Source organism: Pristiophorus japonicus, chromosome 16, assembly GCF_044704955.1.
Source record: "Pristiophorus japonicus isolate sPriJap1 chromosome 16, sPriJap1.hap1, whole genome shotgun sequence".
NCBI lineage: Eukaryota > Metazoa > Chordata > Chondrichthyes > Pristiophoridae > Pristiophorus > Pristiophorus japonicus.
Genome location: NC_091992.1, coordinates 70,815,081 through 70,831,555, shown reverse-complemented (window position 1 = coordinate 70,831,555; position 16,475 = coordinate 70,815,081). Strand labels below are relative to the sequence as shown.

General features: G+C 46.4%; 1 long non-coding RNA gene across 1 annotated transcript; it reads left to right on the top strand.

Annotated features, from left to right (window-relative positions):
- The first annotated feature begins 1,586 nt into the window (after nucleotides 1-1,586).
- Nucleotides 1,587-7,205, top strand: LOC139227068 (uncharacterized). Its single transcript, XR_011587369.1, has 2 exons — nucleotides 1,587-1,634; nucleotides 5,822-7,205. It is a non-coding gene; the product is annotated as an uncharacterized lncRNA (long non-coding RNA).
- Nucleotides 7,206-16,475: the final 9,270 nt, after the last annotated feature.

The following is a 16,475-nucleotide window of genomic DNA, read 5'->3' as shown; positions in this document are numbered from 1 at the left end:
TAGATTGACTAATGAGTGGCTGAGTTAGACTGTCAATCCATTTGTATTTTGTTATCTGATTTCAAAACTGTATAACTGTTAACGCTTTACGGTGTAACTTCACCTATCCGTAGGGAGTGTGTACGCTCTATCCAGAGAGTATATCTTCTGTCTGATAGGTCTTACTGGCCGGTAATAAAGACTGCTTTGTTCAAAGCACAAGAGGTATTCGACTCAGTAATTTTACTGAACCAGATTGAAGTAAAAGAATCCAGGAATTAACATTTGGTGTCAGAAGTGGGATCTCAACGGACGACTGCCGAAAACTTGCGAATTAAGAGCCAGACTAGCCTTGGACGAGACGAGGGGAAAATGGCCACTGGAGTGAGTATGATTTCAATACTGCTCCAGTTTCCCCCGGTTTCAAAAGTCTGAGGAAAGTTTAGCCACTCGCTGGTTCTCAGGTAGTGTCTGAACGAGATCCAGGACAATCTGGTGAATACCTTTCAAACTTAGAATAGGGATAGAGATAGGGAAATTGCGCGATGACGCAAACCAAGCGGCGACTTGGAAAGATAGTTAGAGCTAGATAGGGATAGATGATCAATCATGGATCCAAAAAAAAAAAATTAATAGGAAAGAAAAGAGACTCTTGTGAATGTCTGTTTAAATGAGAAATGCTTCTGTGACTTTTACTGTAAAAAAAAGCCGGGGAGTTGTGGTTTGTTTTATCTCAAACAGAATGAAAGTTTGTTTTAACCCTTCGTAGTGTTGTCCTGTATGTGGGAAATTTAAGAGTGTGAACCTTATTGAATTACGTATATTCGGATGATAAGTTGCGGAGCCACGAAATGCCCAAAGGATAGATATGTTAAAAAAGAAAAAATTACATGGTCCCGGTGGTTACAAAAAAAAAGAAAAACTTGTTGAAAGCAAACATTCAGAGAAGGCACAGCAAAACAACTGAGATGGATTCAAAAGGATTTAAAAAAAAATATATTAAATAACACGACCTTGAGGCTGGAACAATTGAGATAACGAAAAGCAGTCCACAGCCTACGTGCCAGACTTCTCTCTAGTTATAAAAAAAAGAAACGTACTAAATAGGTGCCGAAAGAAAAAAAATTTTCTGAGATTTTAAATTATGAAAAATATAAAATCACTCCTGTCCAATTGGCAGAAAAAAACTCCATTAAATTAGGGCTTTCATTGACTGATTGAATTTAAACTGCGCAGTAACGCAAAAGGATAGGGAAATTTGGAGACTGAAAGAAATTAATTGAGGCTCATAAGAAATCAAAATTAGAAAATTAGGCTCACAGGGAATAAAATGGGGATTTAAATAGAAGATAGGTGTTCAACTCAGGTACGACGTCGACCTTGTATATCACTTGGCCCGTCTAGGCTCTGATTGAATTTTAAAAAAAACCCCGCAGCAACTCGGAAGGTAGGGCCGACGCGAACGCGCGGCCGAGAGGAGAAGGGCCGAAGCGAACGCGCAGTGACGTAAACGCGCAGTGAAGCGAACGCGCAGTGACGTCAACGCGCAGTGACGTAGACGCGCGGTGACGTAAACGCGCAGTGACGCCGACGCGTAGTGACGCAGAGACGCAGCAACGCGAATCGCGAAAGTCAGTGCTAATGGCAGTAAGTCTGTAAGTCTAAAAGTGTTTAGAGTTTTAAGTAAAGTTTTAAGTATTGAAATCGCGCGGCGACGCGAACCGCACAGCGACGCGGGTAAGTGTTAGAAGTCTTTGTCTATTTTGTAAATCGCGCGGCGACGCGAACCGCGCGGCGACGCGGGTAAGTGTTAGAAGTCCTTGTTTATCTTTTAAAGTTTAAAGTATCTTAACTCGCGCGGCGACGCGAGCCACGGGTCGACGCGGATTGCGCGGCGACGTGAACTGCGAGGCAACGCGGATTGCGCGGCGACGTGAACTGCGAGGCGACGTGGTAGTTTAGTATTGAAATCGCGCAGCGACGCGAACCGCGCGGCGACGCGGGTAAGTGTTAGCATTAGTAAAGTTTGGTTATTTGGAGTTAGTTAAAGTCCGTGTTAGTTCTGTAAAGTCTGTGTCTATTTTTAAGTTTGTTTAAATTGCATGACGACACGAACGCGTAGCGACACAGTAATACGAGGGGCAGTGTGAAAATGGGTAATCAGTTAGATAAAACCACGGATGCGGATAGTCCGCTACAAAAGCTATGTGAGGAATTTCCTGAAAGAGCTGAAGACTTTAGAAAATTATCAGGAGCCCTGAACAAATTATTATGGGATGACCAGTGGCCTCTAAGTGACACTAGAAGCATAGAGGTAAAAAAAAAGCACAGGGATTAATTTGGAGAAGGGGACGAGGAAAAGGGGATAAAAAAATTTAATTGCAACCTGGCGACATTATTGTCAGAAATTAAAAGATGCATCACTTCTATCGAGTTGGCAAACAAATGCTATTAAATTAGGACTTGCATTGACAGAGGGAACACATGTTAAAACTGTAGACGTCTTAAAAAAAAAGAATGAATGTGCTCACGAGAAACTTGCTAAGAGATCCTCTGGGACCTCTGAGAAAGGTATTGATCAACTACAAGTTAAAATGGCTGGCTTTGTGTTAACCGAGGCTGATGATGAAATTGATGAGTGGCCACTGACTCAGCGCCCAACGGCGCCTCCCGCACCCCCTGGCCTCTTGCTCCAGTCCTCTTCCCAACACCCTCCACCTAACACACCGGTAAAAAGAGTTAGGAACAACCACATATCACCAAAGCAACAAACCCAAACTGACTCCTCATCCTCTGATAGTGATTCGGATCCCCAGTTCACAGGCAATATAGCCGAAAGGACCAGATCTCACACTCGAAAGGGCAGAACTATATCTCAACATCACAAACAGTCCCGTAAATCTTCTAGTCAACCTACCAGTCCAAGTTGTGAAAGACATAGCAAACACCCCCGCCGATCGAGACGCAGAACTGTCAAGCAGTCAGACAGCTCTGAAACATCCTCCGGCCTAGAAATGATTTCCAAGATCCCAAAGTCCCGACACCAATTCCCTGTCAGACCAATGCCAAACCCTGATGCACAACAAGCTGCAGACCACCTCTCTATAGATGTCTGTGATCTTCAAACAACTATTTGATTGCTCACGCTATCCGGACAGATGGAAAGGGTCGTTAGATATTATTGGCAGAAAAAGAAAGGGGAGGGGGGAGGTGCGCCCCCAACCCGGGTCAAGACTAAATACGTGACTAGAAAGGAAGAGCCATCTCGGGAGGAAGGATCAATAGAACCGTAGTGTGGCATACAGGATTGGATGGATTGCCCCTACCGTCAGCATGGAAAAGGAAGAGGAGGAAGAGGAGGGGGGCAAGGGGGGAGAGGAGGATCTTACACTAACTTCTCCCAGAACAACCCCTTTGGTCAATTGTCCCCCGATTGACTACGCAGCTTGATTGTGCAGGGATCCTCCCCGGACGACGAACCCATTCTGAATGAGTGGCAACCCTTTTTGATAGATACGGGAGCCTTCATGTCTTCTGTACAATCAAAGCTTAAACTCCCTGCTTCTACTGAAACACAGGAACTTTCAGGATTCCTGGGACAAATCTCGACTTTCCCAGTGTCAGAACCGGTTAAAATGGGTTACCAGGAAGAATCGGTGGAACATCGAGTTGTTATCACAACCAATCTGGACTGTAACTTGATGGCTAGAGACCTCCTTTGCAAATTCCAGTTGCATTTGGAGTGTGGAGATAATGGGATTATTGTAAAACAGGAAACCCTTAAGCGGCAGTATTATACCACTAGAACCCCTCAGTGGTGGTCTCTGGACCTGCCGCAGGCACCCTATCACGTGACCCTAGCATACGATCCCAGTGGAAAGAATCAGGACCTGCAGAACTTTTATCAGGATCACGAAGGGGAAGTGAAGGGAATTCTATTAAGGGCTAGAGTGACTGGACTGGAAAGAGAGGCAGATTTTGTGGAAGTGGATAAGAATCTGTGGAAACAGCCCCTAACAATGGCACCGCATATTGCTTGTGAAGTATTAGCCCCTCACCATGCTAAAGATTTGGGGTTATGGTACGCAAGGCCATAGATGAGGCTGACCCTACCAGCCGGGATGTGCAAATCGTAAAACATGGCTGAACAGTCCAATTTCATGGGGACCCCGAGAAGGTCTTAACGACTCTACAGCATCATACTGGCTTGGACATACCTGACTATGTGGATCCTCATGTGTGGGCAGAGGACCCCTCCCAAGTGGGTTATACTCCCATTAATTGAGATCCCAGTGCAGGGCAATGTGGACTGGCCCTCTATCCGACAGAACCCACTGAAATCACAGGCAATCCTAAACTGACCTTTCGGCACTGTACTGCAATTAATCCGGCCTGTTTTCTTACTGAGCCACCCCAAGATGAGGAAGAACCCAGTCATGATTGCTTATCTTTAATTTAAGAGGCCACATCAGTCAGGGAAGATTTAGTTGATGTACCAATGGAAGATCCAGACTGTATTCTTACTGAGCCACCCCAAGATGAGGAAGAACCCAGTCATGATTGTTTATGTATGTTGACGGAAGTACTTCTATTAATCCAGAAGATACACGAATCTCAGGATACGCCATAGTAAACCAGGAGAATCAGGTCTTGGAATCTGCTGCTTTGAAACCGCCTATTCTGCTCAACAAGCTGAACTATTCGCCCTCACCCAAGCCTGTATCTTGGCCAAAGATCTCAAAGTCAATATCTATACCGACTCTAGGTATGCCTTTGGGGTGGCGCATGATTTCGGACAATTATAGAAAAATAGGGGATTCCTAACCTCACAGGGGAATGAGATATCTCATAAACAGCTAGTATCTGATTTGTTGCAAGCCCTCATGTTCCCCAAACGCATTGCCATTGTACCAAGAGGCCAAACAGGCCTCTCGTGACCAACAGATGGTAGTGCCCAAAATTATGAGTCAGACTAAAAATCCTGCGAAGGATAAGTTAGCCTCGGAAAAACCAATGCCAACCATCCAAGATGTTATAAAAGCACAGGAGGACGCTCCTGAAAAAGATAAACTGTTGTGGAAATATTATGCATGTACTTATGACAATGTTTCTAAACTCTGGACCACTCCCGCGGAACAGACTTGCATGTCTGACGAGTTGGCCTCATGGGTTATAGAATGTCTGCATTTTGCTACTCATTGTGGAGCAAGGGCAACAAGTGATACGCTTTTGGCTACTTGGTGGCACCCTAAACTCCAGGCGCTCACCCAGAACATCAGTAGTCGTTGCCTGGTTGGCCAGCAACATATTCCAGGGAAGGGAGTCCCCTGTGATTGGGGTAAAACGCCCCTACCCGAAGGTCCCTTTGAGACATTTCAGTTGAACTACATTGAGTTGCAAAAAGTTCAGTGTTACAGATATGTGTTAGTAATAGTAGATGTGTTTAGCAGATGGATTGAAGCCTACCCTAACCTGGACAATAAGACTCAGACTGTTGTTAAGGTGTTAATGAGGGAAATTGTTCCTAGATATGAGATCTCAGCTAGACTGATGACCACCTATGTTCTTTCTCTGACTCAGGCTCTGCGACTAGTTCACAACCAGGTTCAAGATGCTCACCTCGACCTCCCAGTTTTACCCGAATTGTCCCTCGTGGCACCAGGGAAGTATGGATTCGGAAGGGATTAGAGCCACAATAGGAGGGGCCTTTTTAGGTGTCACTCACTACCCCCACTGCAGCCAAGGTTGAGGGGAAAAGTGCCTGGGTTCACCTGCACCACTGCAAGCTCATCACCATTTAAACAAATTTTGCTGGTTAGTCTAATTCCTGTTTCTGTTCCAGATCTCCTCCTCCCTATAGCTGAACAAGGCAGTTGAAGGAGGATCAGTTTGAACTCTTACCTGTCAGACAGCCAAATACACTGACGGAAACCTGAAGGGAAACGTGAAAACAGAACTCTTTTTATCAGCTAAATAATTGGACTATTTATAAGATGAGACTGTGTCTGTATGCTACTGTCTGCATAATAGTGTTGATATATGACAGTTTTGGTGCACGGGAAGGAAGACAAAGGCGAGAGCTCCATGTAAACACCTTTTTGTATATGTCTTACGTTTATGCGGAAAAAGGGCACTTCACTAGATGCTGGGTGTGTTCACAAATCCCTATACATTCTAAAGGGGGAATTCCTTTGCGCACCGTTCCCCTGACCCTAACTGAGACTGTTAGATGGATTCAAAGAAACGATATTGGAACAGGTAGCTAACCGCACTGCTGAGGCTCTGGAGGGCATCACAGCTGAAATGGTAGTGATAAGGACCGTAGCATTACAAAACCGAATGGCCCTCGATTACCTGTTAGCTGAGAAAGGGGGAACGTGTGCCCTGATAGGATCTGAATGTTGCACTTACATTCCTGATAGTTCAGCAAACATAACCCACCTTGCCGATCACATAAGGAGGGAGGTGAAAAAGTTATCCACACCAGCAAAAGAACTTAGCAGGTTTGATTGGTTTCTGGGTGGATCTTGGAGATCCTATCTAATACATGGGGCAATTGTTCTCATCATAATAATTACCTGCTGTTTGATTGTTGGTTGCCTTAACCTCTGCTGTAAAGCAATGACAAGGTTAGCAGACCCTCTTGTGGTCAAGGGTTCCCGGGTTATGATCCAACAAACTAGAGAACTACTCAACAATGCAATACTCATAGAATGATCCTAAATGTTATCATAGAATGATAAAAGGGGGGATGTGGATATCTGAACGGAATATATGGAATTAAGGACAGTAAAGTAAACGGGATATATGAAAATGTATAAGCCATGGAAGAATAGCTGGGAGAATGTCAGATTGCAAATAGTGCAACATCAGCATAGCTAACAGTCTGTCTCAAGGTTTCAAGTCACTAATCCTGCCAATAATATATAATTGTAACATGAAATACATCTGCAGAATTGCAAGGTCTCAGTAAATAGTCACACCACTAGATTGAAACATTTAGAGGCAATACTTGAGCTTTCAAGAAGAACATCTCATATAGATTGACTAATGAGTGGCTGAGTTAGACTGTCAATCCATTTGTATTTTGTTATCTGATTTCAAAACTGTATAACTGTTAACGCTTTACGGTGTAACTTCACCTATCCGTAGGGAGTGTGTACGCTCTATCCAGAGAGTATATCTTCTGTCTGATAGGTCTTACTGGCCGGTAATAAAGACTGCTTTGTTCAAAGCACAAGAGGTATTCGACTCAGTAATTTTACTGAACCAGATTGAAGTAAAAGAATCCAGGAATTAACACCACCAGGAACATTTTACCGAGAAACGGGCCCGCAAGTCGACATGGATCCTTGACCATGGTCTGGAGGGCCAGGACCACAAACTTAATGGTGCCTCTCTGGGTGCGTTGCTCAACTGAGCGCACACGCAGCATTGTCGTACACAGGACTCTAAGCCAGAGTCAAGTCCTAATCTGGCGGGCCGTGACATGTGATTTATCATTTTCAAATGCTTCCATGACCATCAACAAGTCTGCGGGCTGCGCCACCATCAACAAGTTTGCAGGCTGCGCCATTTCTACCCCCGTGGTGGGCAATGGTAGCCGACTGAGAGCATCCGCATAGTCCTCGGTGCGTGGCCTGTGGCGGATGGTATAGTTATACGCTGATAGCGCGAGTGCCCACTTTTGTATGCGGGCTCAGGCATTAGTATTTATCCCCTTGTTAGCTCTTGCATTTCAATGGGGATGCTGGCCCAGCTCCCATGTGGGATCTGGCTATCGCTTTCATCATTACTATACCCGGGTGTGTGCCGTGGAGATCCGAGATGAATGTCTCCCTGCCCTTTTTGGGTAGCACTACGCGGTTACCCCACAACAGGCAGTCTGCCTGAATGGACAGCTCGTCCTTTCGCCACTGGAACGGCTTGATTAGCTCTTGCATTTCAACGGAGATGCTGGCCCAACTCCCATGCAGTACAAAGTTTTTTACTCGGGACAACAGAGGATCTTGGCTGGTCCAAGTCCTAATATGGCGGGCCGTGACAGGTGATTTATCATTTTCAAACGTTTCCATGACCATCAACACGTCTGCGAGTTGCACCACCATCAACAAGTTTGCAGGCTGCGCCATTTCCACCCCCGTGGTGGGCAATGGTAGCCGACTGAGAGCATCCGCACAGTTCTCGGTGCCTGGCCTGTGGCGGATGGTAAAGTTATACGCTGATAGCGCGAGTGCCCACCTTTGTATGTGGGCTGAGGCATTAGTATTTATCCCCTTGTTTTCAGCGAACAGGGATATGAGGGGCTTGTGATCGGTTTGTAGCTCAAATTTGAGGCCAAACAGGTACTGATGCATTTTCTTTACCCCGAACACACACGCTAATGCTTCTTTCTCAATCATGCTGTAGGCCCTCTCAGCCTTAGACAAGCTCCTGGAGGCATAGGCGACAGGTTGCAACTTCCCCGCAACGTTAGCTTGTTGTAATACTCCACTCCATATGACGACGCATCACATGCTAGCACAAGTCTTTTACACGGGTTATACAATACAAGCAACTGGTTGGAGCATAAAATGTTTCTGGCTTTCTCAAAAGCAATGACTTGGTTTTTTCCAAATAATCAGTTCTCACCTTTACGGAATAACACATGTAGGGGCTCTAAGAGGGTGCTTAACCCCGGTAGGGTGTTACCAAAATAGTTGAAGAGTCCCAGGAATGACCGCAGCTCCATGACATTCTGTGATCTGGGCGCGTTCCTGGTAGCCTCTGTCTTGGTGTCTGTGGGCCGAATGCCGTCCGCCGCAATCCTTCTCCCCAAAAACTCCACTTCTGTTGCCATGAAGACGCATTTCGACCACTTCAGCCGCAGCCCTACGCGATCCAGTCGCTGAAGGACCTCCTCCAGGTTTTGTAGGTGCTCGGCGGTGTCCCGACCCGTGACCAATATGTCATCCTGAAAAACCACCGTGTGTGGTACTGACTTGTGTAGGCTCTCCATGTTTCTCTGGAAGATCGCTGCAGCCGACCGAATTCCAAACGGGCATCTGTTGTAGATGAACAGTCCCTTGTGTGTGTTGATGCAGGTGAGGCCCTTCGAAGACTCCTCCAGATCCTGCGTCATGTAGGCCGAAGTCAGGTCGAGCTTGGTGAACGTCTTGCCTCCTGTCAGCATCGTAAGTAGGTCGTCTGCCTTAGGTAGCGGGTATTGGTCCTGTAGCGAGAAACGATTAATAATTACTTTATAATCGCCGCAAATCCTGACCGTGCCATTACTTTTGAGTACTGGAACAATTGGGCTGGCCCACTCGCTGAATTCCACTGGGGAGATGATGCCCTCGCGTTACAGCCTGTTCAGCTCGATTTCCACTCTCTCCCTCATCATGTGAGGTACCGCTCGCGCCTTGTGGTGAATGGGTCGTGCCTCTGGGACCAAGTGGATCTGCAGCTTCGCCCCGGAAAAGTTTCCAATGCCTGGCTCAAAAAGGAAAGGAAATTTGTTAAGAACCTGGGTACATGAGGCCTCATCGACATGTGATAGCGCTCGGATGTCATCCCAGTTCCAGCGGATTTTGCCCAGCCAGCTCCTTCCAAGCAGTGTGAGGCCATCGCCCAGGACAATCCAGATTGGCAGTTCATGCACCGTGCCCTCGTAGGTGACCTTGACCATGGCGCTGCCCAGGACAGTGATGAGCTCTTTGGTGTACGTTCTCAGTTTCGTGTGGATGGGGTTCAGGGCTGGTCTGAGTGCCTTGTCGCACCACAGTCTCTCAAACATCTTTTTACCCATGATGGATTGGCTAGCGCCAGTGTCCAGTTCCATGGCTACGGGTAAGCCATTCAATTTTACATTTAGCATTATAGGTGGACATTTCATCGAAAATGTGTGCACCCCGTGTTCTTCAGCATCTGCCTCCTCTCTCTGAGGCTTGAAATTGCTTTGATCCACCATGGACTGATCTTCCTCTGCCACGTGGTGGTTAGCAGGTTTTGCAGAGCTTGCAGCTCATCTGCAAGCTCGTTGGAGGTGCCCCATTGTTCCACAGCTCTTACAAACATATCCTTTGAAGCGTCATGAATAGGCTGAATGGAAGCCTCCACAATACCAACAAGGTGTGAATTGCCTGGCATTCATCCTTTGTTGTGGACTCTGAGTCATCTGGGTCACCTGAGGCCTGCTAGCAGTTGCAGACTCGTGGTTTCTGCCCTGTACATTTCTGTTCACAAACACAGTTCCAGTTAATTAATGAACATTGCTAGCACTTGTGTGCTGAGAGATTTGTTTGGTGTTATCACTGGTGGACATAAATGCCTGTGCTATCGCAATGGCCTTACTGAGGTGTCTCTACAGTCAAAAGTTTTCGTAGGATGATCTCGTGGCCAATGCCCAGTACAAAAAAGTCTCTGAGCATCTGCTCCAGGTAGCCATCAAACTCACATTGTCCTGCAAGTCGCCTTAGCTCGGCGACGTAGCTCACCACTTTCTGACCTTCAGATCGCTGGCACGTGTAGAACCAATACCTCGCCATCAGCACGCTCTCCCTCGGGCTAAAGTGCTCCCGAACCAGTGTACACAGCTCCTCATACGACTTAACTGTGGGTTTTACCGGAGCCAGAAGATTCTTCATGAGAGTGTAGGTCGGTGCCCCGCAGACTGTGAGGAGGACCGTTCTCCTTTTTGCAGCGCTTCCTCCTCCGTCCAGATCATTGGCTACAAAGTATTGGTCTAGCCGTTCGACATAGGCTTCCCAGTCCTCACCCTCCGAGAACTTCTCCAGGATGCCCACAGTTTGCTGCATCTTTGCGTTGGATTTGTATACTCGTCGCCAGTTGCTGTGTTCATAACACAGATGAAACTGCACACAGGGAGGTTAAAGTAACAGTGACCTCAGTCTTTATTAAGACACTCCAGAGTGAGGAACAGGCTTTAGGGACTGGCTTATATACAGTGCTCCCAAGGGATGCTGGGATCCCTTGGGACTTCAGGGGATGCGCTCCCTGGTGGCGGAACATGGGAGTGCATGTTTTACAGATACACAACACATCTTTTTAACCCCATACACACAGGCTAGTGCTTCTTTCTCTACCATGCTGAAGAAAAAGAAGCACTAGCTTAAGGATAGTGTTAAATCCAAGGAAGAGGCATATACATTGGTCAGAAATAGCAGCAAACCTGATGTCTGGGAGAATTTTGTAACACAGCAGAGGAGGACAAAGGGTTTAATTAGGAGGGGGAAAATAGATTATGAAAGGAAGCTTGCTGGGAACATAAAAACTGACTGCAAAACTTCTATAGATATGTGAAGAGAAAAAGATTGGTGAAAACAAACGTAGGGCCCTTGCAGTCAGGTTCAGGTGAATTTATAATGGGGAGCAAAGAAATGGCGGACCAGTTAAACAAATATTTTGGTTCTGTCTTCACGAAGGAAGACACAGATAACCTTCCGGAAATACTAGGGGACCGAGGGTCTAGTGAGAATGAGGAACTGAAGGAAATCCTTATTAGGCGGGAAATTGTGTTAGGGAAATTGATGGGATTGAAGGCCGATAAATCCCCGGGGCCTGATGGTCTGCATCCCAGAGTACTTAAGGAAGTAGCCCTAGAAATAGTGGATGCATTGGTGATCATTTTCCAACAGTCTATCGACTCTGGATCGGTTCCTATGGACTGGAGGGTAGTTAATGTAACACCACTTTTTAAGAAAGGAGGGAGAGAGAAAACGGGTAATTATAGAACGGTTAGCCTGACATCAGTAGTGGGGAAAATGTTAGAATCAATTATTAAAGATGAAATAGCAGCGCATTTGGAAAGCAGTGACAGGATCGGTCCAAGTCATCATGGATTTATGAAAGGGAAATCATGCTTGACAAATCTTCTAGAATTGTTTGAGGATGTAACTGGTAGAGTGGACAGGGGAGAACCAGTGGATGTGGTGTATTTGGACTTTCAAAAGGCTTTTGACAAGGTCCCACACAAGAGATTGATGTGCAAAACTAAAGCATGTGGTATTGATGGTAATGTATTGATGTAGATAGAGAACTGGTTGGCAGACAGGAAGCAAAGAGTCGGGATAAACAGGTCCTTTTCAGAATGGCAGGCAGTGACTAGTGGAGTGCCGCAGGGCTCAGTGCTGGGACCCCAGCTATTTACAATATACATCAATGATTTAAATGAAGGAATTGAATGTAATATCTCCAAGTTTGCAGATGACATTAAGCTGGGTGGTGGTGTGAGCTGTGAGGAGGACACTAAAAGGCTGCAGGGTGACTTGGACAGGTTAGGTGAGTAGACAAATGAGTTGCAGATGCAGTACAATGTGGATAAATGTGAGGTTATCCACTTTGGGGGTAAAAACACGAAGGCAGAATATTATCTGAATGGCGGCAGATTAGGAAAAGGAGAGGTACAACAAGACCTGGGTGTCATGGTACATCAGTCATTGAAAGTTGGCATGCAGCTACAGCAGGTGGCGAAGAAGGCAAATGGTATGTTGGCCTTCATTGCTAGAAGATTTGAGTATAGGAGTAAGGTGGTCTTACTGTAGTTGTACAAGGCCTTAGTGAGGCTTCACCTGGAATATTGTGTTCAGTTTTGGTCTCCTAATGTGAGGAAGGACGTTCTTGCTATTAAGGGAGTGCAGCGAAGGTTCACCAGACTGATTCCTGGCATGGCAGGACTGACATATGAGGAGAGACTGGATCGACTAGGCCTGTATTCACTGGAGTTTAGAAGGATGAGAGGGGATCTCATAGAACGATATAAAATTCTGACGGACTGGACGGGTTAGATGCAGGAATAATGTTCCCGATGTTGGGGAAGTCCAGAACCAGGGTACATAGTCTAAGGATTAGGGGTAAGCCATTTAGGACTGAGCTGAGGAGAAACTTCTTCACTCAGAGAGTTGTTAACCTGTGGAATTCCCTACCACAGAGAGTTGTTGATGCCAGCTCATTGGATATATTCAAGAGGGAGTTAGATATGGCCCTTACGGCTAAAGGGATCAAGGGGTATGGAGAGAAAGCAGGAAAGGGGTACTGAGGTGAATGATCAGCCATGATCTTATTGAATGGTGGTCCAGGTTCGAAGGGCCGAATGACCTACTCCTGCAGCTATATTCTATGTTTCTATGTTTCTATGTGCAGTGGTTCTAATAAGGTGCTCAATTTAGGTAGGAAGTTAGCGAAGTAGTTGAGTAGACCCAGGAACGAATGCAGCTCCGTCACATTCTGCGGCTTGGGTGCATTCTTGATGGCCTTGGTTTTCGCGTCCATGGGCCTGATGCCGTCAGCCGCAATTCGATCTCTCGTGCCATGAAGACGCACTTCGAGCATTTCAATTTGAGTCCCACTTTGTCCAGATGATGTAGCACCTCTTCCAGGTTATTCAGATTTTCCTCAGAGTCACGACCTGTGATCATCTTGGAACACGACGGTTCTGGGAATGGACTTCAGTAGACTCTTCATGGTCCTCTGAAGTATTGCTGCAGCTGAGCGAATTCCAAAAGGGCGCCTGTGATAAATAAACAATCCTTTATGCGTGCTAATGCACGTAAGACTCTTCGACGTCTCGACCAGCTCCTGTGTCATGTAGATCGACGTTAATTCCAGTTTGGTGAACTAATTCCCCCTGGCTAGCGTTGCAAACAAGTCATCAGCTTTCGGTAACAAGTACTGATCCTGTTTCAAAACTTTGTTGATCGTAGCCTTGTAGTCTCCACAGATTCTGACTGTGCCATCACTTTTCAGCACAGGAACTATGGGGCTGGCCCATTCATTAAATTCAACCAGTGATATGATCTCGTCACGCAGGAGTCTGTCCAGCTTGATTTCGACCTTCTCCCTCATCATATACGGAACTGCCCGAGCTTTATGATGGGCGGGTCTTGCATCCGAGTCCACGTGGATCTGCACCTTGGCTCCCGTAAAGTTGCTGATGCCTGGTTCGAACAGCGAGGGGAACTTGCTCAGTACCTGGGCACACGTATCTTCCTCCGACGACAGCGCTTTGATGTTGTTCCAGTCGCATCTGATTTTTTCAAGCCAGTTCCTGCCGAACAGCGTTGGGCCATTGCCTGGGACAATCCATAGCGGTAACTCGTGAACCGCACCGTCATACGACACTTTAATTGTGGTACTGCCAATCACCGTTATGAGTTCTTTGGTATATTTGGGCAACTTGGCATTGACTGGACTCAGCCTGGGCCTCACAGCGTTAGTATCCCACAGCTTGTCGAATGCCCTCTGGCTCATTATCGATCGACTTGCCCCCGTGTCCAGTTCCATCGATACCGGCATCCCATTAAATTTCACGTTTATCATTATCGGTTTGCTCTTAGTTAGGAACGAGTACAGTCCATACACTTCCTCCTCTGGTATCTCGGATTACGTATCCAGATCGGCGCTAGTCTGACCATCGTCCTCCATGTGGTGTGTCGCAGCACGCTTGCTCATCTACAGACACTTGGGCTGAAGATGTCCCACTCTCAAACAACCTTTGTAACTATATTGCTTAAATTGGCACTGCTGGTGTCAGTGATTTCCCCCACAACGCCAACACGGAGAAATCGGATGCATTCCCGTTGGCGGACTTTGGGCAGCCACAGGTTTCGCGTACGCAGTCGGGTAGGCCCTGCCATGTGCCGCTCTGCCGAACGCCAAATAATCACATTTACAGTACTTGCCGAGTTTCGATTTTTCACTGATATCTGCTTTAGACTTCTATCCGTCGTCATGCATGACTGAGCGATCGTGATGGTCCTGTTCAAGTCCAACGTCTCCATCGGCAGTAGTTTACGCAGGATCACCTCGTGGTTGATGCCGATTACAAAGAAGTCCTGCAGCATGTCTGCCAACACAGCCCCGAACTTACACTGTCCCGCTAGATGTCTCAGGTCGGCAACGAATTCCGCCGCATTCTGGCCCTCTGAGCGAACGTGCGTATAAAATCTGTATCTCGAGATGATGATGCCTTCGTCTGGTTTCAGGCGGTCCTGTACCAGTGTACACAATTCTTCATACGTCTTCTCTGTTGGACTCACAGGCAGAAGTAGATTCTTTATCAGACCATAACTTTTTGGACCGCAAACCGTGAGGAACACCGCCTGGCGCCGATCTGCGTCGCCGACCTTCTTCATTTTGTTGGCCACGAAGAACTGGTTCAAACGGCTCACAAAGTCTGCCCAATCTTCTCCTTCCACAAATCGCTCCAACAATCCAATTGTGCTTATTTTTGCATGCAAAGGTTCTTGTTGCCTCATCGCCAAATGTTGTGTATGCAATAAGTGTTAGACTGAGTGTTGTTTAACTCCAAGAGATATGACCTTGGCTCTGCTTTATTAAGGCCCAAAGTGACTAATATACAAAATGGCTGGTCTTTTATACTTGGGCTATACACACGTGTGTGCAACCCAATGGTCTCCAACAGTGACGTCATCTAGTGGCTAATGATCCAAAAAGTACATAAATGACACAGTCGATCACCAGAAAATTATTGTGGCAGTAAATGCAAAATTTCCGGGCAGCATCCATGATGCTGACATCCTGCATGAGAGCGCTGTATCTGACATGTTTACCAGTCAGCCACAAGATGAATGCTGGATGCTTGGTGACAAAGGGGGCTAGAACTTCCACTTTTTTTGCATGCTTAACGCCCACTTACCACCCATTTTACCACTGAAATGACGTATAACGCCCATATATCGCCCATTTTGGCACAAAATGGAAACTGGCAGACATTTTTCGGAAACTTATCGCCGAGCGTTGCTTTCCCCATGGGCTTAACACCGGGAAAAAAAGTTACTGCCCGCCCACTTTTTTTGGGGCGGAATCAGCAGATTGGGTGAATTCAATGGCCATAATATCACCCAATGTTATTTTCTGCACGGAATTAAGGCTGAGACTCAATATTAACATCCTCCCACTGTTTTTTGTCATAAAGAGCATATTTACTGAAACTAGCGCCCATCGTCAATTTCATCACCTCGCACATATATCGCCCACAATATCGCTTGCCCAAAAAACCGCCCACAAAAAGTGGAATTAAATGGAAGTAATCACAGCGTTATGGACACCATGTTCTAGATCACATGTCGCGTCCTTTAAAAGGCTGCTGTGCTTCAACCTCAGCGGAGTTCGGATGTACTCTGCAGGTCGTTGGAGTTGATGTGAACATCTGTAAAAACATCTTGACCATAATGTGACCGATTGGAATTGAAGCGGTGTCTTCGTTGGGGCATTCCTTGGTTGTGAACAATCGGTGGAAAACAGAGAGCTACTGCAATGGGGCCTGTCCTTTCTCACCCTCTCTTGGTGATGAAATACATGCAGCAAACTCGACATTGCCGAAGGAACGCTCCACTGCATTATGTGCCCAATGTAAGAAGTAACAGACAGTACAAGGAGAAACATTCTTACCTCGACTTGCCCGACTTGCCCTTCAGACACTGCGCTTCCACAAAGAGATTATCACTGAGGTATGCCAGCTGATAAGGGCAGATCTG